Below are 12,677 nucleotides of genomic sequence, written 5' to 3' on the forward strand. Positions count from 1 at the left end.
AACATTTTTTATCCTAAGTTTTTCAGGATTGTCTCAGGTCATTGTATTGCTGAGAATAACCAAGGCATTTTCAGTAATTTGTCCTATAATATTGCTGTTACTGTGTTGAATGTTCATCTTGTTCTGCTCATTTCACTTGGAATCAATTAATATAAGTTTTCCCAGGTTTTCTGAAAGCATCCTCTCTGTTTTGATATTTACCGCTTTACGATACATTTTGAGATCTACTATGGCTAGGCTATTTGAATTAATTCCCTTTATACTCTTGACTTTTTGTTCTTTCAGATGAATTTTGTAATGACTTTTCCCCAGCAATATAAAATAATTTTTGGTCATTTGATTGGTATGTCATTGAATAAGTAAATCAACTTAAGTAGACGTGTCATTTTTATTTTATTGGCTCAACCTATTCATGAGTAATTACTATTTTTTCAATTGTTTAGATCTGACTTTATTTATGTGAAAAGTGTTTTGTAATTGTGCTCAAATAGTTCCTGGTTTTGTCTTGGCAGAGAGAAACTCCCAAATATTTTGTATTTGGATAGTGTGCTGAGCCTGAACTCAGGAAGATGAGTGAATCTTCCTGAGTCCAAATCTGGCCTCAGATACTTATCGCTTTGTTACCTGGGCAAATCACTTAATCCTGTTTGCCTCAGTTTCCTCAGCTGTAAAATGAAAATTAAAAAAAAAACACTTCAGTATCTTTGCCAAGAAAAATTCAATTGAGGTCATAAAGAGTTGGCCACAGCCTAAAAACACTTCAACAACAACAACGAGGATTTCCTAAGTATATCATCGTACCTGCAAAGAGTGATACTTTTGTTTCTTCACTGCCTGTTCCAATTTCTTCAAATTCCTTTATTTATCTTATTGCTATAGCTAGCATTTCTAGTACAATATTGAATAATAATGATGATAATGGACATCTCTGTTTCACCAATTTCCATTGCAAAATATGCTTGGTGATAGTTTTAGAGAGGCACTACTTATTTTAAGGAAAGCTCCATTTATTCCTATGCTTTCAAGTGTTTTGAATAAGAATGGGTGTTGTGTTTTGTCAAAAAGATTTTTTTGGCATCTTTTAAGATATTCATATGATTTTTGTTGTTTTGTTACTGCTATGCTTAATTATGGCTGATAGTTTCCCTAATATTGAACTAACCTACATTCCTGCATCTGTGGGGTTTCTAGAGACATCAGTGGCAGTATGCCAGAAAGAGGAGCAGGTTAGAAGATACATGGGAGCAGATCATTGACTTGGGTCTCAGACATGTTATATAGGAGAGCATCCAGTGGAAATCAATCGGTCAACAAGCATTTATTAAATACCTATAAGAGGCTAGGCCCTTACTGTGCTAAGTGCTGGGAGTACAAGGGAAATATCATGTTTACATGAAAGAAAACAGTGAAAGAGGTCTTGTTCTCAGGGAGCATACATTCTAATGGGGCAGGGGTATGTGCATGGGTAAAAATAAGACACATACCTTAAGAAGATGGCCTGGGAAGGGGCCAAGGGAGAGTGGGAAAGAACTCCTGCAGAACGTAACATTTGAGCTGACTCTTGAAGGGAGCTAGGGATTCTAAGAGATCTCAGAGGTGAGGAGGGAGATCATTCCTGCAGGTGTGAATGATGGCAAGATGCCTACAACAAGTTGGCCCTGGTAAGTGACTGAATGGGATGTGAAGCAAGGTCTGGGGCCAGCAAGGTTACAAACATGGAAAACTAGCCCAACTGGTCTACTTGCTTTTCCCCATACCAACCTCATACTTTCCTCCCCCTGTATAATAATAACAATAATAAAAAACAATGATGATAATATCTCATGTTTGCAAACAATATCTCATTTAATTCTCATAACCACCCAAGGAGGTACATGCTATTATTATCCCCATTTTATGAATAAAGAAACTGAGGCAGGCAGAAATTAAATGACTTGCCCAAGTGAAGGTTCAGTTAGAAATCAGGTTATCTTGGCCCCAGATTCAAGTGCCAATTCACTGCAACAACCAGCTGCCTTTTTATATTTATTCTGTTCTTTCTGCTCAGAAATCTTTTTTAGCTTCCTGACTCCACTGGGATAAACTTGTGGCCAGAGAAAAAGTCTCAAAATGGGGCGGATTTCCTTTACTCTCTGGGTTTCTGCTGTATAACTGCAGGATCAGATCCAAGGCCCCAAGCAGCAATGAATCAGAGATCAGATAAGAATCAGAAATCAGGAAGACATAAAAGGAGGGGAAAGGGGAATTAAACCAAATGGGACATCCAAAGTCCAGAAAACAACCAGGGATATCTGCAAGAAGTGAGGTGGCCAATCAAGGTGGGTGGTCAGATGGCTAGCAATCAGTGGTCCACAGGATCTGAGGACTTGGGGAGAGAACAAGCAAGTGAAGAGACCTCTGGTCTAGTAGTATGGAAGGCTGCACTGTCTCATTGACCTTCACCAAATTGGCTTGCCTGTTTGTATTCCAGAGCCAAGAATATCTCCATGTGCATAGAGCAAAGGTTGGTATCCCTCCTGGATGAATAAGGTAAGAGGTTTGAAGAATCCTTCTTCACTCTCAGGGTTACAGGAAGGATAAAGTGTCCCTTGAAAAAATGGAAAAGGGGCTTCTAAGTAAAAATCTCAGAAGAAAACGGATCTGAAGAGCCAGAGGGAAAACCTGACCTAGATCAGGAGACTGGAGTGTGGAAGGAAGGCTTTGACACAGAAGGAAGGGACAAGAACCACTGAATACTTGGAAATAATCACAGGTATGAATGTTACCTTAAAAAGGAAAGCTGGACAGAAGAGGAAGCAATTCCTTACACTTTGGGGAACAATGATGTGCTCCTATAGCCCCCCTTTCTTTAATATAGATGTAATCCACTAGGTCAGGGGAAAACCAGACAAGTAGAGGTGACTCCTAAGGGAAACAGAGTCAACTATTTTTCTCCCTGACATAAATAGTAGTGAGGGCTGCAGTTTTCCTGGGGCACCTGACAGAAGGCTTTCTAAAGCTTGTCAAATTGATGACCCTTACTCACTTCTGCTAATTCATGTAGAGACAAATAAGTGCTGGAAGAAACCCAGATGGCTTTTCTAGGGATTAGGAAGTCCTAGGTAAGAAACTAAAGACTTTGGGGGCACTGGTGGTACTGCTAACACAGCTGCCAAATAAATACAAGAACTTCAGAAGAAAAAGGTTTTGGGAAATGAACACGTGACTAAGGAGATGGTGGCTGAAAAAAAGATTTTTGGACTACACTTTAAAATTTGGGATTGATAGACTATTGGTCAAGGATGGAATATACATATTAAGAGTTGTCAAAAATTATATTTTCTGGAGTCTTGCAAATCTGACCAAAGAAGGTTTAAACTGAAAAGATAAAGATAAAGATATGTGTGTGTGTGTGTGTGTGTGTGTGTATACATGCACATACATATGTATATATACTTACATTTGTTCTGTTCTTTCTGCTCAGAAATCTTTTTTAGCTTCCTGACTCCACTGGGAAAAACTATGTGGCTAAAGAACTGAAAAGACATATATATATATATATATATATATATATATATAATACACACATACATATGTTTATATAAATTATATATGTTTATATTTATATAATATATACATATAAAATATGTATATATGTATATATATTTATATTTGTTTACATATATAACACACATATACATGCCTATATTTTTTATATTTATGGATGGGTGTATATGTATATACACACATTTATATTTTGTGTATACATTTATTTTTACATATGCACATTATATATATAACTACATATATACACACATACACACACATATAGAGCAAATAATTTTTGGTCTCAGTCTCTCAGGGCAAGGAACGTTACAATTGCCTCTGAGACTTCTAGAGGTTCTCTGAGGTATTTGGGGTTATCTCCTCTGTAATGCCATTGGCTTAATTAGGACCTTACCAGTTAAGTTCCCTATTGTTGGATACCAGTTACCAACTAGCACTCCAGTTCCATTTAACCACTTAATATCAATTAGCTTTCCCAAAGGGATATTTACTTCAAAGTCATAGCAATAACAAAAACATCAGCATTTCCCCCTAGCATTTCAGGGTCGCAGTCTCTAGAGAGTAGCCTCATTCTTAGCATAATTACTATAGAATGCTGTTCCTGAATCCTAAAGGTCATTCCTAAAGGTCACTCTTTGATCCTCTGGGCACCAGTGCTGATCTGGCTGCAAAACCTGGAGACTGGGACAATGAGATGCCCAGAAGCTCACAGTCATTCTCCTGACCTCTAAAAAAGACTCACAGATTGGCTGCTCCAATTCCTTCACCTGGAATAGAAAGAATAATCAGAGACCCATTTCAGGGGTTCGTGTGACCTTAGAGGACAAGGTCCCTCTCCTTATAGCTTTATTTCTTCCTGGATGCCATCAGTGAAAGAGCCCCAACACCAGAGAACAGCTGAAGAGAATGAGAATGAAGGGGGACAACTAAGACCTGTCTTATGGTGCCCTAGTTCTATCTATACAGCCAATTAAAAAGATTTTTCTTGATCTCATTGTTAGCAAACTGGGACCAGTTAAAGAACACCAATACATGTTCCCATGTCTCCCCAAGACTCTCCTTGAAAAGACTCATCACAGCTCTCCAGGAAGGAAGCTCCCGAGTCTCCTCCACGCAGGGTTCCATCAGAGGGTCTGCACATATGCTCACCCCCTTATATGGGAGTTTAACGTTCCCTTGACCAGTACTTGAATAGGATTTCTTCTAACTCCCCTGAAAGTTTTTTTCTCTCTAACGGATGGAGGGAGGAGCGTCATCATGAATTATGTTTCATAACTATGACTCTGAAGACAGAATTAGCATGAATTCCAGTCCTTTTAAGTCTACCTCATGAGACATGAACCTAATGTGGTGATCCCTAGGGATATACCTCTCTGTGTGTCTAAATATATGTATATGTGTGTGTGTATTTATATATGTATACAGATGTATATGCAAATATATAGTATTTTTTAGCAATAAAGTATTTTTAATTAAGGTATATGCCGTGGTTTTTTTAGGCATAACACTATTGCTCAGTTAATAGACTACACATAGTGTAAACATAACTTTTATATGCACTGGGAAGCCAAAAAATTTGTGTGACTCATTTTATTGAGATATTCACTTTATTGTAGTAGTCTAGAGTGCTCTATGCATATGGATTAGACATTTGAAACTAGGTATTATAGAAATTGAAAACTAAAGTATATTAATAAGCAGGTTTTTAAGTTCTCCTCAAATTCCCCAAAGTCAAAATCTAAGAAAAAAAACTAACAATAAAAGGCTGTGACCTTGTCTCAAAAGAATTACAAACTATTAACAAGCAATGTGAAAGAATGCTCCAAGTCACAATAATAAGAGAAGAACAAATGAGAAAAACCCTGAGGTTTGGCCTTACACCCAGAAAATTGGTAAAAATGACAAAAGATGGGAGTAATCAATGTTGAAGTTGTGGAAAGAATGGCACACTGATGTATTGCTAGCACAGTTATGGATTTATTAGACCTGCTCTGGAAAGCAATTTGGAATTATGTAAATAAAGTGGCTAAAAGACCTTTTGACCCAAGGACTCCATTCTATCGGTAGGTATATACTCCAAGGCTGACACTGGCAAAAAAACCAAAACAAAACAAACAAAAAAAAGACAGGTTTCATAGCAACCAATATATTTATAGCAGAACTTTTTTGCAATAGCAAAGAAATGAAAACAAAGTAGATGCCTGTTGAGTGGGGGAATGGCTAAACAAATTGTGATACATGAATATAATAGAGTATTACTGTGTTGTAACAAATTATGAATTCAATGAAAACAGAGATTGATGGAAACTCCTACATGAACTAATGCAGAATGAAGTAGAGCCGAGAAAACAGTAAATGGCTATACCTCCTTTGTTGTGCTTTGTTTAATTGCAAGTTGAAAATATTGCTTTTTTCTTATTTATTTATTTTTTAAACAAGTTGAAGATTTGTGGCAATCCTGATCAAATCTGTTGGTGCTATTTTTCCAACAGCATGTGCTCATATCATTTTTCTGTGTCATATTTTGATAATTCTCACAATATCCCAAACTTTTTCATTATTATTATACCTGTTACTGTGATCTGTGATTGGTGATCTTACAATTACAATAATATTGTAATTGTTTTGAACACTATGGACAGAGCTGAGATAAACCAGCAAACTTAATTGACAAATGTTGTCTGTATTCTGTTTTCCAGTCTTTGCATCTCCCTATTCCCTAAAACACAACGATATTAAAATTAGTCTAGTTAATAACCCCACAATGGACTCTAAATAGTTAAGTGAAAGGAAGGATCAACCCCTATGGAAAACTTCATTTTTGCCTTATTTTAAGAAATTACAAGAGCCACTGCTTTAGTAACCACCACCCTGTTCAGTCAGCAACCACCAACATGGAGGCAAGACTTTCCACCAGCAAAATGATTATGATTCACTGAAGGCCCAGATGATGGTTAGCATTTTTAGCAGTAAAGTAGTTTTAATTAAGGTATATGCAGTGGTTTTTTTTAGGCATAATACTATTGCTCAGTTAATAGACTACACGTAGTGTAAACATAACTTTTATATGCACTGGGAAGCCAAAAAATTTGTGTGACTCATTTTATTGAAATATTCGCTTTATTGCAGTGGTCTAGAACTGAACCTACAGAATTTCCAAGGTATGCCTCTAACAATGTCAACAACAAGATAAATAGAAAGAATGACCATATAACAATTGAAAATGAATGCTACAAAATTATGAAAACAAGCTTGACTCCAAAGCATGAATATGAGATATTCTCTCCATCTTTCTCCCTCCCCCTCCTTCCCTTCCTCTAAGTGTGTGTCTCTCTCTTCTCTCTCTGTCTCTGTCTCTCTTTTTCTCTCTCTCTCTGTCTCCCTCTTTCTCTGTCTCTCTGTCTCCTTCTCTCTCTGGCTCTCTGTCTCCCTCCCTCTCTGTCTCTCTGTCTGTTTCTGTCTGTTTCTCTGCCTCCCTCTCTCTGTCTCTCTGTCTCTCTCTTTCTCTCTTTCTTTCTCTCTCTCTATCTCTCTGTCTCCCTCTCTCTCTCTCTCCCTCCCTCTCTGTCTCTCTGTTTCTGTCTGTTTCTCTGCTTCCCTCTCTCTGTCTTTCTGTCTGTCTGTATGTCTCTGTTTCTCTCTCTGTCTCTCTGTCTCCCTCCTTCTCTCTGTTTCTCTCTCCCTTCCTCTCCTTCCTTCCCTCCCTCCCTCCCCCCTCTATGTCTCTCTCCTTTCTCTCTTCTCTCTGTCTGTCTTTCTCTGTGTGTCTCTCTCTCTGTCTCTCTCTCTCTCTCTGTCTCTCTTACACCCCCCCCCCCACACACACACACACTGCTTTGCAGAACCTGAAATTCTGTAGACGTGGAACATTGCATATAATGTTATTGAATGGTTTTGCTGATTGTTTTTCTCTTTTTTTTCTTTAAAAAAAGGACTTTGTTATAAGGAATTGGCTCTCGGGTAAGGATTGGGGTGTAGGGAATAAAAACAACTTATGTCAATTAAAAATACATTTTTAAAAAAATCTCTGACCTCAATTGTCTATGCTTTTAAAGTCAAAGAATGCGATTAAGGGGGGAAGGGTTGGAAGTCAATGAGGGTATACATCGGTTTGTGGCTGCCAATAAGAGAGCTGTCAGCAAATTCTCCCTTCACTGATTTTTATGAAAAGCAAAACAATTCCCCCAAAAAACTGTTCTTTTGAAAAAGAAGCAAATGAGAACCCACTTGAAGAGAATGACCAGTAACTCACTAACAAACATTTTTTAAAAGAATTATCTGGAGAAGATAAACCAGGGCAGATAATAGATAATGAAAGTGAAAGTGAGGCACAGAATTGGAAGACGTGTCAAAAGGTGCTAAAGCTTAGAGTGAGCCGAGGTGAGTCAACAAATGAAAGGGCTTTGTAAAAGCTCCATTTTGGGAAAGACAGGGATCAAAGTAGGGATAGAAACACTGTTCAGGATGAAAAGGACAATGATTATGGTTGAAGAGAAGATAGAACTACTCAAATCTTTTCCTGTTTCCCTTTTTTCTGTAACACAGAGAATGATCTTTGGACTGGAATTGACTGAATAAAAATGACCGATAGGAAGATTAGATAGGAGGCGTTTATCTGGTAGCACTCAATGAGCTCAAGCTACTAGATCCAAAGTAACTACAACCTAAGGCGTTTAAATGACTTATAAATATAATGGCTGAGTCATTCTCAGTGTTCTTTGAAAACTCATGGAACTATTGACATTTTTATTTATAAGATCATGGATTTAAAGACGTGAGGAAATGTGGAGTCCAGCCCCTTGATTTTACAGATGAGGAAACTGAGACATGGAAAATTTAAGTTTTTTATCAAGTGTCACACATTTACTAAGTGTGGGAGAGGGAACTGGAATTGAGACCTTCATAATCCCAAGGCTAAAGGCCTATCCATTATGCTATGCTGCTTCTCAAATTGTTTAAATTTCAATATTTCAGGTCCTCTTGACTCTAGGACGGGTGTTCTATCCACTGCATCATCTAGCTGCCCCAAGTTCCAATATTTCAATACTATTTGTCACAGTATTAGAAATTCTAGCAATTATAATAAAAAATGAAAAATATTAGCAAGATTAGTATTGGAAGTAAAGAGTTAAATATATGATTATTTGCAGATGACATGATGGCATATCTGGAAAATCCAACCACTTCCACCAAAAAAAAAAAAAAAAAGTTAATGAAGGCAATAAATTAGTTCAGCAACATCTTGGAATACGAGATTAACCCATAGAAATTTGCATTCTTATTAGGAATAAAGATGAAGAAAACATAATAAAAAAGAAGCTCCATTTCATTTATAAGAATAAAAATCATCTAATATTTGGCAATTAGTCTGCCTAGGAAAGCCCAAGACATGTATATGGAAAGACATAAAACTATAATTACCAAAATAAAAGAGAACTCAAACAACTGGAGTAACATTCAATGTTTATAAATAGATCAGAATCACAGAATAAAAATAATATTATTCCCCAAATTGATTTATATATTTAACATAATTCCAATCAAAAGACCAAGAGACTTTTTTAATAGAATTAGAAAAAGTTATTGTAAATACATCGCCTGCCCTCATACTAGGGAGCTTGGATATACATATTGATGCTCTCCTAACTTCCTAGCTCTTCAACTGACTCAATTCTCTCCAACTACTAATACTTTTACTGAACTTCAGACACAAAGAGAAAGGGTTATCCCTCTGATCTTGTCATCCATCATCCACAAATGATCTGTTTTCATGTTCATGAACTCCTAAATTACTTTATTTTTTTATTCTGAAGTTAACAAACACTAAACAAAATGAGCATTTTCTTATGTGTTGTGGAACAGAAGAAAGTAATTATACATGAAACTGTGAATTCCTATTATGTTGATCTTGATTTTATTTTTCAGCATATGATGAATTCAGAGCATAACTTTCAAAGCTGTCCTGCTTATATGTGATTTCCTTTGGCTGTTTTTCTGTGCTCTTCTTATTCTTTTGTTGTTATTTGGCAAATCTTTCCGGAGGCTCCTCCCTTCGTCCTTTTTTACTGCCCATTGCCCACTGAAAAGAAAAAATAGGAAAACACAACCCTCTTAACAAATATGCATAGTCAAGCAAAAGAAATTCCCTCCTTGTCCATGTTTGAAAAAAATCTGTTCCATATGGCATCTCAAATCCATCATCTTTGTTAGAAGGTGGGTAGCATACTTTCACTGGTCTTGAATAATGCTTGATCAAAGTTCTTACATTTTTCCAAATTTGTTGTCTTTATGTTGTCATTGCTATCTTATATCTTCCTGTCTTTGCCCATATTATTTCCCTTTGGATCATACATATCTTCCCAGGTTTCTCAAAAAATATCTTTGTTCATTTCTTATAGTGAAATAATATTCCATTATATTTATACACCATAATTTGCTCAGCTACTTCCTAATGGATGGATGATTTCCAAATCTTTACCACTAGAAAACAGATGCTATAAATATTTTAGTACATATGGATCTTTTCTCTTTATCTTTGATCTCTTTGGGGTATGAGCTTAGTAGTGTAGTATTATTGCTAGGTCAAAGGATATAAATATTCTAATGACTTTTTGAATATAGTTCCAAATTGCTTTCTAGAATGACTTTACCAATTCACAAATCCACCAATAGCACATTAGTGCTTCTGTTTTCCCATAGTCATTCCAACATTTGTTATTTTCTATTTTTTCCATCTTTGTCAACATGATGGGTATGGGGTAGAAACTCATACTTACCTTTACTTTGATTTCTATAATAGTGATATAGAATGTCTTTTCACATGGCTGACTATAACTTGTATGTCTTCCATTGAAAATTGTTCACAGCCTGACCATTTCTTAATTGGGGAATGGGCTTTTATTTTTTTTTTTATAAATTAGTTTCATATGTTTTGGAAATTAGACCCTTATCAGAGAAACTGGCTGTGAAGATATTTTCTCAGTTAACTTCATTCATTCTCATTTTAACTAATTTGCAAAGTATAACTTTAAAAAAATTTATATAAATCAAAATTATTTGTTTCAGTTTCTTTGATTCTCTTTATCCTTTCTTTCGTTGTGAACTCTTCCTCTATTCACAGATCTGAAAGTTCCTCTAAGTTCTTTATTAAATGACCTTTTATATCCAAGTCATAATATCTATTTGGAGCTTCTTTTGATATGTGTATGAGTTGCTTGTCTGTTCTAATTTCTGCTTAGCTGCTTTCCAGTTTTCCAAGCAGTTTTGGTAGTTTCATAGTTTTGGGCCAGTGGCTTGAGTCTTTGGGCTTATTGAATACTAGACTACTAGGTTTGTTTACTTCTGTATGTTTTATAATTAATCTATTCTACTGGTCAGCTTCTCTGTGTGTTACTTTTCTTTTTAGCCAATACTAAAAAATTGTGATTATTTTTGTAGTTTAATTTGAGATTAAAAAATTGCTAGATCTCCAAAATTCCTTTATCAGATCATAATTTTTTATGAGAGAGAGAGAGAGGAAAAGAGAGAGAGAAGAAAAAGAGAGGGAGAGAAGGAAAGGGAGAGAGGACAGAGATAGACAGACACAGAGACACGGGGGGGCGGGGGAGGAAGAGAATAGAGAAAGAGAGAATCAAGAGAGAATGAGAGAGAGAAGTAACAGTTTATTGGCACAGTAAATAAAGCACTAAACCTGGAATCATGGCAACCTAAGTTAAAATTCAAGCTCAGCCCTTTATTAGCTCCATGACTCGAGGAGGGTTGCTTAGCCTCTGACTGTGTCAGTTTCCTCAACTATAAAATGGGGATAACAATAGCAGCTTCCTCGGGGAAAAAAAAAACATATAAAAGGGGAGCTGGAAGGAGAGAGGAGGACCAAAAATACCCGTGTTGGGGCAAAACAGTGTGGGGGTGGAACAGAACTGAGAGTAAGCCAGAAGTGACATCTCTTTGTATCTCCCTAATGGATTTGCTAAGAATATTCCAAACCCTTTCATCCCTCTTCACTGAACTATCGCCCCTACATAAAAGCTTATTCCATTCCATTCTATTCTCAGAGGCCATTCTTTGAGAGCTCCTTATTTTCCCTTACTCATCTCATATCACTCAAATGTCCTTCTTCACCCCCACGTCAAATGAAAAAGTAGTTCTTCTCCATGCCAAGGCCTAGGAAGTCACATGAACGTTTCCCATGTCTTCTTGTCTTTTCAAGCAGCTCATAACCACTATCCACCCTACTCTTTTATAGTCAATGTCTCCCTGTCTATTGACTCCTATTTTTCTTGTTCATCTTTCATTCTTGAAGAAGACCAATGTTATCATAAGGGTCTTCTTGTCTTGAATTGAAAACTAGATTTAATGTTAGAGGGGATGCAGAAAAATTGGAATATTAATTCATTGTTGCTGGAATTGTGAACTGATCCAACCATTTTGGAAGGCAGCTATGCTCACCACTATACCACCAACGCTGATCCAACCATTTTGGAAAGCAATCTGGAATTATCCCCAAAGAGTTACTAAACTGCCTTTTGACCCAGCAAAATCACTACTAGGTCCATTTCCAAAGATTATCAGGGAAAAGGCAAAAGAACCTATATGTTCTAAAAGGTTTATAGAAGCTCTCTTGGTGGTGGCAAAGAACAAGAAATTTCAGGGATGTCCATCAATTGGGAAATGGTTGAACAAGTTGTGGATATGATGGAATACTACAGAGTTATAATAAATAATGAGTTCAATGATTTTAGAAAAACATGGAAAGATTTACACAAAATAGTGAAGAGCAAAATGAGCAGAACCAAGTGAGCATTGTATACAGTAATAACAATTTTGTTTTAAGAGTGACTTTGAGTGAATAAGTTATTTTCATTATTATATTCAAATTAACTATAAAATAGTATATGAGAAGAAAGATACATTCAGAGAAAGAACTGAAAATAGACATGTATAGAATAATTTTTCATAAACACATACACATACTTATATCTATTTGTATCTAATGGTGGCCAACTCTAGGGTGGGGTGGAGAGAGGGAAGAAAAAAGAAACATGTTAACCTTGCTGCATATTTGAAAGGAAAAGCAAGTTGTACACTATAGATTTACAATTTCCTGTGCAAACATCTTTTTTATTATATTA

Source organism: Antechinus flavipes, chromosome 3 (assembly GCF_016432865.1).
Source record: "Antechinus flavipes isolate AdamAnt ecotype Samford, QLD, Australia chromosome 3, AdamAnt_v2, whole genome shotgun sequence".
Lineage (NCBI taxonomy): Eukaryota > Metazoa > Chordata > Mammalia > Dasyuromorphia > Dasyuridae > Antechinus > Antechinus flavipes.